We start from the raw sequence: 20,870 nt of genomic DNA on the forward strand, positions 1-20,870 counted from the left end.
GACCTTTAAGATCAAAGATCAATTTTCCTAATAGATGGCAGACCTTTGCACAATTTCTGAAAAGTCACTGAAAACCTTTACCAACTGAGACACCAGATTATATGTCCCAGTTACCCTCAGAGGAATAAAGTTTATTAGTTGACATAAAAACACCAAGAGCAATATTTGCTTTCTTCCCCTATGGCAGCAACCTTTAGAAATGGTGACGCCATTATTATCGCACACATTTTTGAGTATCAAAATGTTCAAACACTGTGTATATAACCACACTTAGGAAACATAAGAAGTATGATATGCCCAAATTAGCAACAATAATAAGCTAACATTCTTTTAATACTTACATGGTACCAGCCATTGTAATTTAAATTGGATTATATTAATCCTTAAAATAACTGGGATGATTAGATATAATTAGTCCTCTTATTATAGGAGGTATAACTTAGATTTAAAAAATAAATAAATACCTTGCTCAAGTTTACTCAGCTGGTGAATCACTCAGAATTGAAATTCCTAAATTCTAATTCCAGAAATGTACAATAACCACTATTCTCTACCTCTTCTATGTATTTGCATTTTTTTAAAAAATACAAATACTTAGTTTGAAGAGATGTGCTACTTTGGGCATAATATGCCAGTGTTACATTAATTTTATGAAATGTACACTTATCTTGGTACTTCTTGTGTTTTTCATTTTCATTAAAAAAGAAAAATAAACAATAAAATATTTATATTTTTACAAATTCTGTTGTAAAGAGATAAAAATGTTATGAAAACTGAATCCACAAGCAGCCAGGAGAATTTATCATGCTATATACATATTTCATTTGAATGTCAAGTCATAATTAAAATAGTTTTGGAATTATGCTATGTAAAATTTAGATGTGTTTGATGTAAAGATGATTAAAATAATTTAATAAAAATCTGTCTCTACTGGGAGTTATATACTTAGCTGATGAATAGGAAATAAAATGTATGTGTTCTGTATATTTTGGGAAGTCTTTTGCAATAAAGTAGGAAACTTTAATATTTCAACCAGTAGAACCATTCTAAATGGATGAATCTATAGATGTCCCTGAATATTCTTTAATGATATGTTTCTACTTTATACTATTAAAGAATGTTTTAAAGTTAGAAAAATCATGAGATAATTCAATCCTTCTCCTCCCTTGTTGTATTTCTGATTATGTAACATAGATTCTTGCTCAGCTGACCATAGTTACACAAAGATTGGCAAGCAGTTCATGCAATGGGGCTTACCCTTAGGCAATGGGATTTGTAATTTGTCAACATATGTTTCTTCTCCCTTATCCTCTAAAAGGACAATTTTGAGTTTCATATGTTTTCTCAGAGGCTCTCCAGTAGGATTAAGACCCATCTGTTCATAGCCATAACCTGATAATAGTCATGCAAGCTCTGTCTATTCTCAAAGCATTTGCACATCATTATTGTCTCTGCCTAGAATGCTCTTTCCCAAATTTGTCGGATATTTGGCTTCTTCTCACTCAGATTTTAGTTCAAATTTGCTTTCATCAATTCATTCAACATCCTCTAACATGGGCTCCTCCTCTCTCAACTACTGCCTCATTTATTCATTCATTTATATATGTATTCTGTCTTTTCCACCTCAGCATAAGTATCTAAAGGGGGAGAATCTTGCTGCCTTATTTTCTTCAGTATGTCTATTGCCTAGAACATAAACTTGTACCAGGACGATTGCTCAATAATTATTAACTGATCAACTGGCAACACCAGAAGGGATAAGTGGAAGCCCCAACGGCATCAGATAACCCAAACACCAAAATAACACTGCAAAGACTCGGAGAATTAAACAGACATTGGAACAATTAGTCTTAAACATTTGGCCAGGACACATACAGTAAATTTAAACCAGTATGAGCTTGCTAAAATAAAAGATTTGACTAGGACACAAAGTCTCTTCACATAATAGATAGAATGTTAAAGATATGATTAAAACCACCAAAAATCACCCATCATGAGAAGAACCAGGAACATATCAGTAAGAAAAGACAATCAAGAGACATCAAAACCAGAAGAATCAGATCCTGGAATTATATGACAAGAGTTTAAAAGCAGCCATTATCAAAAAAATATTTCAATAAAAATAAAAAAATGCTCTGAAAATGAAAAAATTGAAAGTCTCAACAAAGAAAGAGAAATTATAAAAAGAAAACAATGGTGATTATAACATTTAAAGAATAAAAGAAATAAAACTTGCTGGATGGTCTCATTATTAGAGTAAGAATGACAGGTTATAGATTACATGACTTTGAGGACAGATCAATAGTATTTACCAATCTGAATGAAGGAGAGTAAATATATTGAAAAAAAAGAATAGAGTCTCAGGTAGAAATACAAAAGATCCAACAATCATATCATAGAAGCATTACAGGCACAGATGAAAGAGAGCTTCAACCGTATTCAAAGTAATAATGGCTAAAATCTTTCCAAATTTGATGAAATACATAAATCTACAGATACAATAAGCTGAGCAAATCACAGATAAACCCAAAGAAATCCATGCCCAGCCAGACTCTAATTAAACTTTTGAAAGCTAAACAACAACAACAACAAAATTTGCAAGCCCTCGGAGAGAAAAGTTACCAAATATTCAAGTCTAAATATTCAGTTTGTCTGTCAATTATCTTCTCAAGTAAAAATAATGTTTCAGGAAAAAAAAATTTTCATGTCACACAAGTACTTTTCCTTGAGATAATAATCACATCTTTTTATGCAGCAAAATTATTTTGTGAATACTTCTCATTTCTGCCATAGATTAGAAAAAGTTTTAGTTCAAGATGGCTAATTTTTTCCCCTGGAAGTGTGTGATGATGAAGATGCAATGAATATTGCTACAGTTTCATGATAATTTCTCAGTGTGAGCTAAGACATGATCATTTTTACTCAGCACTGCTCTTATATTACAGGAATTTCTTCTTTTTATAAAGACTTCATGAACTTCTTGAAGTTTCTGAGGGTTCTCTAAAAGCTTCTATACTTTTAGAGTCATGTATGTAATTTAAAAATCATTTAGGTAGGTATATATAGCAGCAGTGTCAAAGGCAGAGTTTGGTATAGACTACATATATATATATTGTCGATTGATTTTTGAAAAGGTGCCAAAGTGAATATATTACAATAGAAAGATTCTTTTCAACAAATGTGGTTAAGTAGATATTTGTATTTTTGTTTGTTTGTTTTTGCTTTTTAGGGCCACACCCGCAGCATATGGAGTTTCCCAGGCTAGGGGTTGAATTGGAGCTGTAGCTGCTGGCCTAAGCCACAGCTACACAGGATCCCAGCCGTGTCTGCAGCCCACACCACAGCACATGGCAATGCCAGATCCTTAATCCACTGAGTGAGGCCAGGGATCAAACCTGTGTCCTCATGGATGCTAGTCAGATTCGTTAACTGCTGCGTCATGACAGGAACTCCAGTATTTGTATTTTTAAAACACACTTTTTCCTTTATTTGATGAATTCATAAAATAGAATTTTGTAGGATTATTAATTTAAAAGTAAGGAGAATACATAGAAGAAAATCTTTGTAAATTTAGAATAGGTAAGGATTTTCTAATTGGGATACAAATGAAAAAAAATGATGAACTGCTTTTTATCAAAGTTTGTTTTTTTGCATTTCAAACACCACCATTAGGAAAATAAATAGGCAAACTACAGAGAAGGAGAAAATATTCCCCACACATTTATATGACCCAAAGTTTTATTCAGAATATATAAAGAAATTTTACAAATCAATAATAAAACAAATAATAAATTTTAAAGTGGGCAGTAAAAGATGCTTACAATCATTAGGCAATATGGGAAGTATAAATTAAAACACAAGTGAGATTTTTCTTATGGTGTGAACCCATGAAAATGGCTAATATTAAAAGATTAGCTATACTTCTGGCTGTGGTGCAGGCAAGCAGCTACAACTCTGGACCCCTAGCTTGGGAATTTCCATATGCTGCAGGTACGGCCCTAAGAAGACAAAAAAAAAAAAAAAAAGTTTAGCAATACTAAATGTTTGCAAGGATGTAAAATACCTAGAACTCTCATGAATTGTTGGCAGATTTATAAAATGTTATAGCCACTTTGGAAGAGATTTTGGAAGTTATTTTAAATTTATTTATTTACCTTTAAACTAGACTCCATTCTTAGGAATTTCCTTGGAGAAATAAAATGTGTTCAACAAAGTGTTTTAAATGATTGTCCAAACTATCTTTATTCCTATTTGTCAAAAGTCTGAAACTAAAAAAAAATCCACCAACAAATAATGGACAAATTGTTGCATATCTACCGAAGTTGGATACTAGTCAACAACAAAAGGAACATTTCAACAACACAGGCAACAGCATGAGTGAATCTCAAAAACATACTGAGTGATAGAAATCAGACATTATGTGATACTCTAAAGCACACAGGCTGGTTAATGTGACAGAAAGCAGATTAGAGTTTGAGGTAATCCAAGAGTGGGGTTAGGTAGATATGCTGCAAAGGGGAAAGAAGAAATTTCTTTGTGAGTTGATTGGAACGTTTATATCTTAATTGTGGTGGTGGTTACACCAGTTTGTATGCCCTTCACATGTCTTGAACTACATACTCTAAATAGATGAATTTTATTATACATAAATTTTACTTCAACTAAGTTGATTAAATCTTAAAACATATTTATTGCAAAAAATTACTAGACTTACTAGAATGGCTATATATATATATATGTTATATATATATATGTTTTATATATAAAACATATTCATTGCAAAAAATTACTAGACTTACTAGAATGGCCACACCCACAGTAGGCAGAAGTTCCCATGCCAGGGATTGAACCAGTGCCACAGCAGCTGCCTGAGTCACAGCAGTGAAAATGCTGAATCCTTAACCCACTGTGCAACCAGGGAACTCCCAGAATGACTTTAATGACATAACATTAACCCAACCATGCTAACAACTTACATGGTTTCATTTTGATATGTAATCTTCCAGTTTATTTTCATTTGAGCCTATAATTTTATATATATTATCATAAATTAGATTCAATTATCACTTGGCTTATTGCTTTTTTTTTTACATTTTCCATGTTGCTACACAGTTTTCACAATTATCTCTTTTTCTAATTTCACAATAACTCATTGTATCACATGTTAAAATTAGATTATTTTTAAACACTTAAATTTTTAATTTTGTAATCTGTTACAAATAACTGCATGCTCCAATGGAAAGAAACCCACATTTCCATAAGAAGTAGAGGATATGTATAAATTCTGGTAGAGTTCACAAATGGAATACTCAATACAGTTGAAAAGAACAAACCTGGTGGGGAAAAAAAAATGTAATTGTAATGTATACATGTAAGGATAACTTGATCCCCTTGCTGTACAGTGGGAAAATAAAAAATTTAAAAAAAAAGAACAAACCTGCTGCATTCAAAGAAAATATGAATGAAGAGGATGGACATAATGTTCAGTGGAAGAAATAATACATAAAAAGGAGATTTATAGGAAGTTCAAGAACTAATCTTTGATGATGAAAATCAGATAAAGAGTTAACTCTGAAGACATACTACTGATTGGTAAAAGGGATGCTTTGGTGTGTCCGAAATGCTCTTTTTCTTAATGTGTGATGCCATAAGTGTGCATGTAGCAAGAAGTCATCAAGTTGTAACCTTAAGATCTGTGGATTTTTGGCGTTCCTATTGTGGCTCAGCAGTAACAAACCCAATCTTTATCCATAAGGGTGCAGGTTTGTTTGATCCTTGGCCTTGATCAATGGGTTAAGGATCTGATATTGCCATAAGCTGAGGTGTAGGTCGCAGATGCAGCTCAGATACTGTGTTGCTGTGGCTGTGGCATACATAGGCTGGCAGCTGCAGCTCCGATTTGACCCCTAGCCTGGGAACTTCCATATGCGACAGGTGCGGCCCTAAAAAAGCAAAAAAAAAAAAAAAAGATTTATGCATTTTTATGTAGACCTGTTATACTTCAGGAAAACAACATAAGTAAAAACACACCAGCTATTTTTTGTGAATTTTGTTTTGATATTTCATAATTTCCTTAGAAAAGGGCTATAACTAATTATGTTTATGGTTCCCTCCACAATTTTCGTTTGGTTTGTTTGCTTTTTTACTGAACTAGAAGAACAGATTTTCTTCTAATTTAAATTGACAGCAGTGATGTCTAGATACTAGTTTTTATATATCCGTTTCAACAGATACTATTGTTTTCCCCTAATGTAAAGGTCACATAGCCTGTTTTTCTAGCTAGTGTACTCCAGTTGGAGTTTAAGATTTCTGTTTATTAGCACATAGGTTTTTTCCAGTCACAAGGATATTTCTAACAAGAAATACGTCTTCAGTGGTATTGGGAACGATGTTCAATTCACTTATATTCTGATACATATTTTAAATCTGATAAAAGTGACATCTAGATAAATTCTCATTTTTTTTTATGGTGGGAGAGAGGCTAAATGCCTTTTTGCACCTTTCTCTTTTGAGGAGAAAGGGTGATTAACTGACTTCGATAGAGTTCTCGGAATATGTACTGATTGCCTTGTTCTTTGAGCATCAAACAAGAATATCGTTCATGAAAAGAGCAATTTTTGCCTACATAGCCAAATGCATGTGGATGCTACTGAATCTCTTGTTCCAGTTTTGAAGAAGTCAAAGTTTGACATTAAGACTAATTAAAGGGAATCCAGTTTAGAAACTATTTTGTGCTGCTTATATAAAATAAACACTCATATTGAAATAAAGCAGATATTCTTATTCTCTAATGGCGTATTAATGCATATTTCCTATTTTTAGTACTATGCTATGGACTTGCAAACATAAAATTCATGAATGACAGTTGGAAAAACTTTGGGAATAATGATAAAGCCAAGTATTTAAAATATCGGTCAACCTGAGAACTATAGGAACGGATTTATAGTTCTTCAGTAGAGCATGGGTGCTGTTCTAAATTGTCTACTCTGATGGGATTTACTATTTATTACGGAAGCCACTTTCCTATATTTATCACTGCCTCAGTCATGGCATGTGAAGAGGAAATGTAGTAAAAATAATAGAATAAGTTATCACATTTTAATTAGTCTTTCTCTATTTCCTGAGAGAAATGATAAAAAAAAAATGATGAAAATTCAGAGTAATTTAATGCCATATAGAAAACATTACAAACTACTTGGAAATGATTATCATGAATCAGTAAATCACAAAAGAGGTCAAAGAAATCCGTATGTTCTATATCCCAATATATGCTAAATATATATCTAAAAAAATCTGAAAAGAGGTTCACTTTCCATTTATTTTTCTATCCTCTTTTTTCCTCCTCTTTTTACTTCTCTTTAATGACTAGAGGCTAAAAAATAATCTCAATATTACTTGTCATTAATAATAAAAATGATATAAATATGCATGGGCAAGAAAGTTAACTGGTTTTGTTTTATGCTTTTTTTTTTTTGTCTTTTTGCTATTTCTTGGGCCACTTCTGCGGCATATGGAGGTTCCCAGGCTAGGGGTCTAATCAGAGCTGTAGCTGCTGGCCTACACCAGAGCCACAGCAATGTGGGATCTGAGCCACGTCTGCAACCTACACCACAGCTCACGGCAACGCCAGATCCTTAACCCACTGAGCAAGGCCAGGGATGGAACCCACAACCTCATGGTTCCTAGTCGGATTCGTTAACCACTGCGCCACGATGGGAACTCCTGTTTTATGCTTTCTAATTCAAGGTATATTTTGATTCTCTGAAATATGATTTAAAAATTAGAAAGAAAACAAGTTCTCTACTCTTGAGTTTCTGGAGACACAGTTCTCTCTGCCAAAGATACTTCTTCCGCAAGCCTTCCCTAGATACACTTAAATTACAAAATGTAAGTCTTAATTTAAATGTCAGTCCCTACTCTATGCTTTTATAATCTCCTGTGTTTATTAGGTTGTATCTTTCTTCTCAGATCTACTTCCTGGCCTTCTCTTGTTCTCTTGTGTATTTCAAGAGATCACTCTTGAAACATGTATTTTCCTTTTTTAAAAATCTCCCAGTTGGGTTTCTCCGATAGAATTGCTAATGGAATCTTGGAGCAGGAGATGAGGTATTTCTCCCCTTCTTTCTCTCTGCTCTGGGAAATGTTTCTTCCAGTGAGCATGCCTCCTATAAGATCACAATTCTCACCAGGTGGCCCCAATTGTGGGCTCTTGCTCCATTGGTCCTTCCAACTCTAGGGTGATAGGAGCTTCCTGCTGTACTTATCTTTGATTCACAGTCCCATTTTGTCTTTCTAGCCTTTGTAATATCTTTGTGTTAATTCCCCATTTTGAAGACCCACTCTTGAATTGGTATACAAAGGATTTGTTTTCCTAGCCAAAATCTGACTGATATTTATATTGCACTTAGCTATAATACCAGTCTCACTTTTACATAATTATTTAATCTGTTCTCCCAGCTAGACTAAATTGCAGAAAAATAGAATCGTGTTGGTCTAGTTCCTTTTTGTGTTTCCAGTCCTTAGCAAGAATGCTGGCTTATAGAATTCAGATAATATTTGTCAAAGGAAAAAAAAGAAATAAAGAATGAAAGAAAAGAGGAAAGAAGAAAGGAAGAAGGAAATTCTATTCTAGAATTTAACAATTCTAACAATTCATTTTATTCTAACAATTATATGTCATATTAATGAAAGTGGATTTGAATTGATGTAATTCAGTTCAAAATTTCTTCCCTTTCAACAATCACATAATTGAGATAAGGCATATGCATGTGAGTGACAGAGGAAAAGGGTAATCTTTCCTGTGTTTGATAAGCCCAAGTTTGTGATTGAAGTGGAAAATGTAAGTGTATATCTGTATTAACTAAGTGATAAATATACATACATATTTTCTTGGAATGTATAAAACAATTTGCCTGATTTTAAAATTTGTATCTTTATTTTTAAAAGAAATGCTATATTTGACAATTCTTTATTTTACTGTCCGAGAAAGCTCAAAGCCAGATATGTCTTGGATCACTCAGCATCTGCTAAAAATCTCATTTTCTGCTGCCTTTACTGTACAGCAGAGGCTGGGAGATTCTCAGCTACATCTGTATTTCCCAGAATCCCTTGTCATAGCCTTCCAAGGCCTTGCACAAAATCTGAATCAGGATCTGAGTTCAATGAGAATAGAGGTGCAGATCTAGCCCATCTTGCAGTTGCAAAGTGACTGCAAGTCAAGGTCGCTGGGTTAACATCTGATTATCAGGTAATTTATTATAACCTGGAATTAAAAATAGAGTCAGCACCTTTCTTACTCTGGTAGAGATAACAGTTCCCTATCTGAGCCTCTTCTGGAATAAGATCTGGAAGTTAAACCTGGAACCTGCTGCTCCATCCCTACAAGCCATTTTTATACCCCAGATTCCTAAACTAAATTGATTAGACTTAAAATGGCTAGTGTTTTCTGTTACCCAGAATCCTGAACCCTGTTGGGACAGTATCCGTTTACATTATTATGTCTATATCATAGTATACAACTCAACAGCAAAACAAAACAAAACAAAACAAAAAACACAAACAACCCAATTAAGAAAATGGGCAGGGAACTGAATAGGCATTTCCCCAAGGAACATGCCATCAATGCCGATGCTGCTGATGGCCAAAGGGTACATGCAAAGTACTCAACATTGTTAATTATCAGGGAAATGCAAATCAAAACAATAATGAGGTATCACCTTACACCTCTTAGAATGGCTATCATCAAAAAGAACACAAATAACAAACTGTTTGTGGGAATGTAAATTGGTCCAGCCACTGTGGAAAGCAGTATAGAGGTTTCTCAAAAAATTAAAAATAGATTACCATATTACCCAGCAATTCTACTGTTGAGCATATATCAAAAAAAAAAAAAACCACAAACAAAAAAAACCCACACTAATTTCAAAAGATACATGAACCTCAATGTTCATAGCAGCATTATTTACAATCACCGTGGTGTGGAAGCAACCTAAGTGTTCATCAACAGATGAATGGATAAAGAAGATGTGGTGTTGATATATACAATGAAACTCTACTCAGTCATTAAAAAATGAAATTTTGGCATTTACAGCAACATAAATGAAATTGGAGGGCACTATGCTAAGTGAAATAACTCAGATAAAGATGAATAGCACCTGGTATCACTTATGTGTGGAATCTAAAAAATACAGGAAACCAATGAACATGACAAAAAGAAGCAGACTCACAAAACAAACTAATGGTTATCAATGGAGAGATGGGGGTGGGGAGGGGCACTATAGGGGTAGGGAATTAAGAGGTAAAATTACTATGTATAAAATAAGCTACAAGGATATATTGCGTAACAAGGGAAATACAGCCAATATTTTATAATAACTATAAATGTAATATAACCTTTAAAAATATAAATCATTATATCATACACCTGTAACATAATATTGTACCTCAACTATATTTCAATAAAAGAGTTCATATGCACATTTCATATAAAGACAATGAAGGTATATTTGAAAGCGATCTAAACATAGGGACCAAATTTTATTTAGTAAAATCTGAGATGCTGGTGGAGAAGACATTCATTCATCAGATTCAAGAGGTGGACACTCACCGGGCTGGACTTTAAGAAAACAGTGGTGGTGAGGAGAATCAGACATGATCCTGATTGTTGTCATGCTTCCATTTAGAAAAGAATACATATGCATATAAAATAATATATATATACACACATATGTATTCAAACTTAGAGGATTTTTAATCATAGAAAATCACGTAATGAAGTGTAAAATTGCAATTGATAACATATGAGTGGAATTTAGTTTGCTCTGAGAATGTTTAATGGAATGGGTTTGACCAAAAACTAGTACTTTTAGAATAAATATTCTTTTTTTTTGTGTCTTTTGTTGTTGTTGCTATTTCTTGGGCCGCTCCCTCGGCATATGGAGGTTCCCAGGCTAGGGGTCAAATCAGAGCTGTAGCCACCGGCCTAGGCCAGAGCCACAGCAACGCCGGATCCGAGCCGCGTCTGCAACCTACACCAGAGCTCACAGCAACGCCGGATCGTTAACCCACTGAGCAAGGGCAGGGACCGAACCCGCAACCTCATGGTTCCTAGTCAGATTCGTTAACCACTGCGCCACGGGACCGAACCCGCAACCTCGTGGTTCCTAGTCGGATTCGTTAACCACTGCGCCACGACGGGAACTCCCTAGAATAAATATTCTTAAGCAGATATGAAGGCATAATTTGGTTTTAACTAGAGAGCATAAGGGAATGAGCAGAAGGAATGCCAAGCAGAGTCAGCATCTATACATCAACAAGAACGTGATATGCTCTGGGAGGTGAGGTTAAATCATTATTAGAGCACAGGAAACAGGGGGACCTGGGTGAAGATGAGACTAGAGAGACGAGACCAGGTAAAGTTTAGGTGACATATAGTCATAGTGGTCTTCCTAATAATTTGTGTCCTTTTCTAAGAGCAATGGAGAAGAGAAAAATCAAGAAAGGCATGTCCCTGTGTATGTATTATACAATACAAGAAAAAGAGTAGTAGTTTTAGGAGTTGCTTTACAGGTAAGTAATTATTGGAAAGGGGTCATGGGGAGTATATTTATTCCAAGCATACTGGGGCAAAATGACCAAGAGCTTCTTTTACTTTTTGTCTTGATTTGCTCTGTTCTGCCTTAACCATCTTGCTCTTTTAGTTTTGCTGTTGTTGTTTTATTTAAATATACTTTCCTAAATTGGCTTTTCCTGTCACTAGCCTCCATATCACTATCTGCTGAATGCTCATTTTTGAATCAAACATTTATTTTATCTTTTTAATTTTTTATCTATTTAATTTATTTATCTATTGCTTTTTAAGGCCACACCCGCGGCATATGGAAGTTCCCTGCTTAGGGGTCAAATCGGAGCTATAGCTACCAGCCTACACCAGAGCCACAGCAACATGAGATCTGAGCCTCATCTGTGACCTACACCACAGCTCATGGCAATGCCAGATCCTTAACCCATTGAATGAGACCAGGGTTTCAACTCACATTCTCATGGATACTAGTTGGACTCCTTACCACTGAGCCACAACAGGAACTTCCTCAAACATTTATTTCATACTTACTCTTATCTATCTTTTTCATTGTTTTAATTTGTTTCTATGTCCTAGTTTTTTCCTTAATGATATTTCGTATTTGTTTTATTCTTTTTACTCTGTTGACAACAATAAAAAAAAAATTGAGAAAGCTTTGGTGGTCTGCAGATCAGTTGATGGGAAAGATTTTTCAGAGATAAGGAAAACAGATTCTCTAAATTTAATAATTACTTGGTCATTTTTGATATATAAATCATCATTGAGCATGGATATATGGATAATGTAGCATTTTAGATGTTTTAACTAGTGACTGATTTTATGTTATAACCCATGGTAGTCTCCCCACTACTATAAAATATAGATCCTAGTATTTGTTTTACTGTAGCTTTCCTATACCTTCTCTGAAACCTTTTAAACAGATTTTAGGTTTGTGTAAATCTTTTTTAGTCCTTGGTCGATTCAGAAGAATATCGGCCCCATCTTAAGCAGAATGTAATTCAGTGAATCATATATGAGGGTTCCGTATTATTACTTCAAAATCCAGGGAGTTCCCGTCGTGGCGCAGTGGTTAACAAATCCGACTAGGAACCATGAGGTTGCGGGTTCGGTCCCTGCTCTTGCTCAGTGGGTTAACGATCCGGCGTTGCCCTGAGCTGTGGTGTAGTTGCAGACGCGGCTCGGATCCCACGTTGCTGTGGCTCTGGCGTAGGCCGGTGGCTACAGCTCCGATTCAACCCCTAGCCTGGGAACCTCCATATGCCGCGGGAGCGGCCCAAGAAATAGCAACAGCAACAACAACAACAACAACAACAAAAGACAAAAAAAAAATCCAATGTAGTTAAAAAACAACAAAAACAAAAACCCCAAACCAATGTCATTTCCATAGAAAGCGCAATTGAAAACAAAAGTGTGAACCTGATATAGACTAGTGCATTTCTTTCACAAAGCAAACTAATAAAGTAGCTTTGAGAATACTTTTTTCCTGCTTCTTTTTGAACAGCTATAACATCCAATATTCTGAAGCTTATCAAAAATTTACCCATTTCAAATGAGGGGGACGTCCTACTGTTCTTTCTTGAAACAATTCAGAATAAATGACAGTGGCAAATTGAAGGAAAAATGTTAATTTTACACAATTGATGCCAGTTCTTTTTAAAGTGTTATCGAATTGTTCACTGTTAAAAAAAAAAAAAAAAACAATGATTTTAAAAAGGATAAAAATGTTAAAAGTTTGAGAGAAGTGGAAAGTGTAAAATAATTGACACCGTCAAATGGTAAATTTCAGAAAATCAGCAACTTAGGTAACCTGACAGCTGTGTGTTGTAAAAATTCAAATCTATCTTTCTACACAAGAAACTGATTTACAGCTTTCCCTGAAGCTAATGCTTGTTTCCATAGAAATATCCCTAGTTTCTTCATAGACTTATGATTTTCTTAAGGACTTTAAACCTATTGTGCTCTTAGTTTAAGAAAAAATACGAGTGACCTTTACATGCAATGATCCAATACCATTTTTAGCTTTTAAACAAATTAATGAAAATATCACATATAAGCACAGTGTGCCTCCTATTATATAACTTTTCATAAAGTCTAACCTTCAATTTAAATTGATTTTCAAGTGCATGTAATTGTTAAAAATAAAGAACTTCAAATATAGTGAAATTTAGGACATAATTTCAGAGAAACTAGAATAAGAACAAGTTGAATTTTTTCATACCTTGTCTACAATCTAAGAAAAAATGAAAATAATACTAATTTAAGATAGATGATTCACATAATGGTATTACAATAATATATATTTAATTATTTATATATTAATATAAATTTATTAAGACTAATAATTTATCATTATTTAAAATATATTTGGGTTTACATAGTATATTAAGAATAAAATTAATATTAAAAGTTGTGTGCTCAAAACCCAAGTTATAAGCACAGAGATTTTAAATAAAATTTCTGAAAAATATTAACTTTCAAAGCACAAGAGAATTCTCATTGCTTACATACATCAACAGAAATAGTACCCACTTAGTAAATTTATGCCAGGGGAATTTTTTTGTTGTTTCGGTTTTATTATTTAGCTCACATTGGTATAACATTGATATAAGCAATTACTTTTGAAATTACCACTTTTGCTTACAATAACTTTGATCAGTTGGGTTGAAAATTGAAAACTAAAGATCCAGTGGTCTCTAGGTGTTACTTTGCATAAAACACGAGGTGATAGACTGTATTTCCTGGTGGACATATAGTCTAATTATTTGTGACTCTTCTATATATGTGTATTTTTTAATTTATTTATTTTTCCACTGTACAGCATGGGGGCCAAGGTACACTTACATGAATACATTTTTTTCCCACCCTTTGTTCTGTTGCAATATAAGTATCTAGACAGAGTTCTCAATGCTACTCAGCAGGATCTCATTGTAAATCCATTCCAAGTTGTATCCAATAACCCTAAGCTCCCAATCCCTCCCACTCCCTCTCTCTCTGCCCTGGAGGCCACAAGTCTGTTCTCCAGGACCATGATCTTCTTTTCTGTGGAAATGTTTATTTATGCTGTATATTAGATTCTGGTTATAAGTGGTATCATATGGTATTTGTCCTTGTCTTTCTGACTTATTTCACTCAGTATGAGAGTCTCTAGTTCCATCCATGTTGCTGCAAATGGCATTATGTCATTCTTTTTTATGGCTGAGTAGTATTCCATTGTGTATATATAGCACATCTTCCTAATCCAATCATTAATTTACCAATGTCAATACAATTAGAGTTACATTAGTTTTTTCAGAGTTGCTGTCTTTTTACATTATCTGTGCTCTTCAATTAATTAATTTATTTTTATATTTTATTTTATATTTTTGCCTTTTTCTAGGGCTGCATTAGTGGCATATGGAGGTTCCCAGGCTAGGGCTCTAATTGGAGCTGCAGCTGCTGGCCTACGCCACAGCCACAGCAACCCTGGATCCGAGCCACGACTGCAAACTACACCACAGCTCACAGCAAACACCAGATCCTTAACCCACTGAGTGAGGCCAGGGATTGAACCTGCAACCTCATGGTTCCTAGTCAGATTCATTAACCACTGAGCCACAATGGGAACTCCCTTCAATTTATTTTGAAAAATTTTATTCTTCAGGAAGTTTGTAATAGATTGTATAATAAATGACATATACTCTTCTCTTATATCCATCAGTTTTTAATAATTTTCCTCTCATTTGCATTCTCACTTCCTCTGTGTGTGTGTAGGGTAGGTGTACATCTGTGTCTGTATGTATGTATGTGTATGTACTTGAAAGTTAGTTTCATACATCAAGAGTTTTCACTCTTAAATACTATGGCATATATTGCCTAAAAAGAAAATATCTTGCAATACATTCTTTATATTCAATAAATTTAACACTGACGCAATATTTTATATAATAAGGAGTCCATACTCAAATTTATGCATTTGTCTTAATAATATCTTTTATAACTGCATTATTTTTACTGTCTTTAATGATAAAGAATCTAATAAGCACCATATCTTCTCAGTTGCTGTGTTTCATTAGTTTTTTTGATCTAGATTTCACCAGGCTTTTCTTGTTCTAAACATTTCATGAAATGGACATTTTCATAGGGTCCAAGACAGATTTTTCTTTTCTTTTCTCCAAACTTCTTTCCATTTAAATATCTGATTGTTTCCTCATTATTAGACTCAAGTTAAACATTTTGGCATGAATGCTGCATTCATGATGTGGTTTCTTGGTCTATCATCTCAGTGACCTGTGCTATAATTTTGTTCCTTTTTTAGGTGAGATTAAATTTAGTTGAGGAGGTGTCCACCTCTGCCCCTGATCTTCTTATTTTGCTCTAATAGGGTAGCCATTTCCTCAAATTTAATCTTGATTTTTTATCAGTTTAATATTAAAGTCCCAGCATCCATCTAATAGCTCTTCCAATCCAAATTGTGAGGTTCTAGTATGCTCTAAATCCCAGTCTTACTCTGTTATAATCCTCAAAATTTGTTTAGTAAAGATAAAGATACTCAGTTAATCCAAACAGCCAAAACAATCTTGAGAAAGAATAGAGCTGGAAGAATCACATGCCTTGATTTCAGACAATAATGCAAAGTTACAGTAATCAAAATGTATGGTACCAGCACAATAACAGATGCATACAGCAATGGAACAGAATATAGAGACTAGAAATAAACCTACACAGTCATGGACAATTAATCTATGGTAAAGGAGACAGTAATATACAATGAAGAAAAGACAGTCTCTGCAGTGAGTAATGCTGGGAAAACCAGGCATCTACATGTAAAAGAATGAAATTAGAACATCCTTTAATACCATGTACAAAAATAAAATCAAAATGGATTAAAGACCTACATGTAAGACCAAAATTACTATAAAACTCCTAGAGTACAACATAGACCGGTTACTCTTTGACATAAATTTCAACAGTGTATTTTTTGGATCTGTCACCTAAAACTAAGGAAACAAACCAAAAACAAATAGGGACTAATTAACCTTAAAAACTTTTGCACAGCAAAGGAAAACTTTTGCACAACAAAATGAAAAGACAAACTTCAATTGGGAGAAGATATTTGCAAATGATATGATTGATAAAGAGTTAATATCCAACACACTTAAATAGCTCATACAACTCAATATCACCCCCCCACACACAACCTTGATTTAAAAATCGGTGGAAGTACTGAATTGACAACAGGCACATGAAAAGATGCTCAATATTGCTAATAATCAGGGAAATGCAAATCAAAACCACAATGAGATGACAACTCACACCTGTTAGGATGGCTATCATCAAACACAACACAAATAACAAATGTTGGCAAGGATGTGGAGAAAAGAGAACACTCTTTTTTTTTTGTCTTTTTGTCTTTTTGCCATTTCTTGGGCCACTCCCGCAGCATATGGAGGTTCCCAGGCTAGGGGTCAAATCGGAGCTATAGACACTGGCCTACCCCAGAGCCACAGCAACGTGGGATCCGAGCTGTGTCTGCGATCTACACCACAGTTCATGACAACGCCGGATCCCTAACCCACTGAGCAAGGGCAGGGATCGAACCCGCAACCTCATGGTTCCTGGTCAGATTCGTTAACCACTGCACCACGACGGGAACTCCGAGAACCCTTGTATACTCTTGATGGGAATGTAAATTGGTGTAGCCACTGTGGAAAACAGAATGGAGAGTTCTCAAAAAAATTAAAAACAGAACTATCACATGACCCAGCAATTCCACTCTTGACTACGCATCAAAAAACCTCAAAACACTACTTTGAAAAGATACATGTACCCCAATGTTCATAGCAGCATTATTTATAATTGCCAAGGTACAGAAGCAACCTAAGTGCCCATCAACAGATGAATGGATAAAGAAGATGTGGTATCTGTCTATACAACGGAATACTACTCAGTCATAAAAAGAATGAAATTTTGCCATTTGCAGCAACATGAATAGGATTGGAGGGCATTATGCTAGGTGAAATAAGTCAGACAGAGAAAGACAAATACTGTGTGACATCAGTTATATGTGGAATCCAAAAAAATACAACAAACTAGTGAATATAAAAAAAAAAAAAGAAACAGACTCACAGATGAAACAAACTAATGGTTATCAGTGGGGAAAAGGGGGTGGGGAGGAACAATATATGAGGAAAGGACAAAAAAGTGTTATTATGGAGTTATATGAAGTCCTATGTAAGAGACTTTTGAAAATTATACTATAAAATTTATCTAAAATTGCACTGTAGAATTTAAAGCTTTCATTTAATTAAAATATATTTTTAAAATCTATCAATTAAGTATAGACTGAAGAATCTGAGGAATATGGGTTTTGCCAATGATATAATTTCCACTCCAAACTAAAATATTTTTGAATGAAAAAAGTACCACTAAAAATTACCAGAGCAGATCCTAATATACAAATATCTGTATCTGCTAGAGTATTGAATCCAATTTACCCAAGACAACAGAGCTTTCCCAATAAGTAATTGAAAGTCTTATCGAATCATTGGGTGGCCTGGATAAGCAGTGTCTAGATTGAGCTTTCAGGATTGGTACTGGTACTCAAAGCTCCAAAGTGGGAGGGAGGAAGCAATGAGAGCCATTGCTTCTTTGTGACCAGGAAGCTGCCATTGCTTCTACCAGATCAGTGCTGCATTGCTCCTGTAACAGTTGGTATTCCACACCAATCACCAGGATGCCTTGTACTCTGCCTCTGGACATCCATAGAGCTGTTAAGTACTGAACTCTTGGATTTTGCTAATACCTCTAAAAAATTAAAAAGTCCATGTGACTGCTTGCCAAGAAAAATGAAAAGAGCAGAAACAAAAAAGCAGTATAAATAGCAGATACATTTGGCTTTCACCATCAGGAATCCTGAAATAAAGTTTACCCTCCAGCATTTCCCTGTGGAATCATCCTGAAGCTACTCTTGGGAACACAGCTAATGTTGCACATTTGTTTGGCTGCTGCTTCTATGTCCTCCTTTCCCAACTCCCAGCAGCCCTCTTCTGGAAGCACTTCCTTAATTAGATACTTGCCACCTCAGGAAAATCTTGTCTAAAAAATGACCTTCCTGAAGGGCACTTCTACAAGCCTCTATACCAGATTTATCCACTTGGGTGAAATGATGCCCCTATGCTCAACCAATATTATTAATTATTATTTCCATATGCTCCTGCTATTATTATGTTGAAATATTCATGTTTCTAAATTATTTAAGGCCAAACACTTAATTTGTCTTCTAAATCTTATCTTGCCTACTAAAAATATCACTTCACTTCCTCTATCTTCTTCCTTCTCCATTTTCTCTCATTATTAGTTCATTCCTATCAGCATACACATGCTACTTTTTCCTAATTAAATAAAGGAAACACTTCAGTTGACACAACCTCACCTTCCAGCCATTTCTGGTGTTCATTTTTCTGTTCTCCTTTATAGGAAGTCTCAAGAATACTGCTATACTGCTTCCTCACCTCCCGATCCCTTATCTCTAAACAGTAAAATGCCCCGAGCCCAGACCTTAGATCCCTTTTATCTTATCTATGTCCTCTAACTAGATGATTTCATCATCCTCTTTACCTTCAATTACCATCTATATGCTGAAGACTCTAAATGTTTTTCTTTAGCTTAAACCCCCTTCCTGGACTCCTACATGATGTTTTCACATGGATGTCTACCAAAAATCTAAAGTCAACATGTCCGAATATGAGTTCTTCCTTTTGTGGCACCCCAGCTCTCCATATGTGCTCCTCCTACAGGTTCCCCATCTCTGTAAATACATATCTATCTTTCTGATTGTTTAACCAGAGACCTCGGAACAATTTTTATAGCCGCCTGTCCCTGGATGACTTTGAGCAAAAGAGTAACACATTCTGTTGGATGCATCATTGAGTTACACCCAAAATTTGACCACTGCTCATCTTCCTCATTATTCTTCATTCAAACCACTGTGTCTTGCCTGAATTATGAGAAAGGATTCCCACTGGTTTAACACATGACATATTTAATACCCTTAGAACTCATTCTCCATAGGAAGCCTGATTGATCCTTTCACAATAAATTGAAACCACGTTACTTCTTTGCTCAGAGCCCATCAATGGGTTTCCATTTTATTTAGAATGGCTTAAATCTTGAGAGTAAATTTACCAATTTTGTCCTCATGGTTTGTTACTTCATCTTCTTCAAGTCATTCATCTAATATTATATTTTCTTTCTTTCTTTTTTTTTTTTGTCTTTTTGCTATTTCTTTGGGCCGCTTCCGCAGCATATGGAGGTTCCCAGGCTAGGGGTCGAATTGGAGCTGTAGCCGCTGGCCTACGCCAGAGCCACAGCAACGCGGGATCCGAGCCACGTCTGCAACCTACACCACAGCTCAAGGCAACGCCGGATCCTTAACCCACTGAGCGAGGCCAGGGACCGAACCCGCAACCTCATGGTTCCTATCGGATTCGTTAACCACTGCGCCATGACGGGAACTCCTAATATTATATTTTCAAAGAGACTTGCCCTGATGACTCTATTTAAGATTATAATATCCCTCTCCCCACCGAAAACTTAATATAACCAGGAAATCCCAGCTTGTTCTACCTCTGCCCTTTATTATTGTTACCTTCTGGCATCCCATATTTTACTTATATTTGTAATGTAAACTCCATAGCTATGGAGTTTGGTCTATTCGATTCATTGCTATTTCCCCAGTGTCAATAACTGTCAGTCGCATAGTCATATTTAACAAATATTTATATTATAAATGCATTGTTGAATAAATTTTTCGGACCACTTCCTCCTTCTCTCCTAACTAAAAAATTTATGATCTCAAAAGGACATCATTTTTTCTACTGCCTCTGATCTACTGTAATTATAATCCTTTGATAGTCTCATTTTTTTCCATATCTATTTTTCCTCTTCTGCTTTTACTTCATTCTCTATCTGGTCCTAACTCTGTTAATCTAGTCTAAACCCTCCTAGGGTCCCAAATCAGATGGACTTTGAATTAATCAAAAGGGTAAGCCTGACCAAATCACTGCAGCCTGTTAAAAAGGCTTCGGTATTTCTTGAAATAAGAGACACAAACATGAAAGAATCTATTATTCCATGACAGAATGGAAGAGATCAAAATGTTAGAAAATTACATATGTTCTGATTTAATATCATTTCATGTTGATTCTACACTCTTTGAAGCTTGCTAGTACATTTTAGTGTATTTGCAAGTACATGCAAAGGTGTTTAATACAAAGCCATAAAAAGAATGAAATAACGCCATTTGCAGCAA

This window comes from Phacochoerus africanus, chromosome 6 (genome assembly GCF_016906955.1).
Source record: "Phacochoerus africanus isolate WHEZ1 chromosome 6, ROS_Pafr_v1, whole genome shotgun sequence".
In the NCBI taxonomy this organism is placed as follows: Eukaryota; Metazoa; Chordata; class Mammalia; order Artiodactyla; family Suidae; genus Phacochoerus; species Phacochoerus africanus.